Below are 1,223 nucleotides of genomic sequence, written 5' to 3'. Positions count from 1 at the left end.
ATAGACTGGAGGAATTAGTATCTGTGAAGGAAAATAAATCTTGGGGCCCCAAAATCACTAAGCTAAAGGGAAAAGTCAAGTTGGGATCCGCTTAGGGCAAACCTGCCTCCCATTCTATTCAAAGTCATCCCTCTGCTCACTGAGATAAATGCATATCTGATTGGCTCCTTTGGAAAGGCTAATCAGAAACTCAAAAGGATGCAACGTTTGTCTCTCACCTACCTGTGACCTGGAAGACATTCCTGCTTGAGTTGTCCTGCCTTTCCAGACCGAACCAATGTTCATCTTACATATATTGATTGATGTCTCACGTGTCCCTAAAATATATAAAACCAAACTGTGCTCTGACCACCTTGGGCACATGTCATCAAGACCTCCCGAGGCTGCGTCACAGGTGAGCACCCTCAACCTTGGCAAAATAAACATTCTAAATTAACTGAGACCGCCTCAGATATTGGGGGTTCACATATCCTAGCCATAATTCTGGTTCTTACTGTCACGCATGTCCGTGTGAAGAGACCACCAAACAGGCTTTGCATGAACAATTAAGTCTTTTAATCACCTGGGTGGAGGTGGGCTGAGTCCAAAAAGAGAGTCAGCAAAGGGAGTTAGGGGTGGGACAGTTTTATAGGATTTGGGTGGGTAGTGGAAAATTACAGTCAAAGGGGGTTTTCTCTGGTGGGCAGGTGCAGGGGTCACAAGGTGCTTGGTGGGGGAGTTTCTGAGCCAGGAGAAGGAATTTCACAAGGTAATGTCATCAGTTAGGCAGGAACCAGACATTTTCCTTTCTTTTGTGATTCTTCAGTTGCTTCAGGCCATCTGGATGTATACGTGCAGGCTTGGGCTCAGAGGCCTGCATTCCTGTCTTTTTATATTAATAAGAAAAATAAAACAAAATAGTGTTGAAGTGTTGGGGCAGTGAATATTTTGGGGGGTGGTATGGAGAGATAATGGGCGATGTTTCTCAGGGCTGCTTTGAGCGGGATTAGGGGCAGTGTGGGAACCTAGAGTGGGAGATATTAAGCTGAAGGAAGATTTTGTGGTAAGGCTGTTAGAAGGAACATTTGTCATATAGAATGATTGGTGATGGCCTGGATGCAGTTTTGTATGAATTGAAAAACTAAACGGAAGACACAGGTCCGAATAAGAAAAGGAGAAAAACAGGTATTAAAGGACTAAGAATTGGGAGGACCCAGGACATCTAATTAGAGAGTAACCAAAGG

This window comes from Pan troglodytes, chromosome 6 (genome assembly GCF_028858775.2).
Source record: "Pan troglodytes isolate AG18354 chromosome 6, NHGRI_mPanTro3-v2.0_pri, whole genome shotgun sequence".
Lineage (NCBI taxonomy): Eukaryota > Metazoa > Chordata > Mammalia > Primates > Hominidae > Pan > Pan troglodytes.
The sequence above is the reverse complement of the archived record's forward strand: the minus strand, read 5'-3'. Positions refer to the sequence as shown.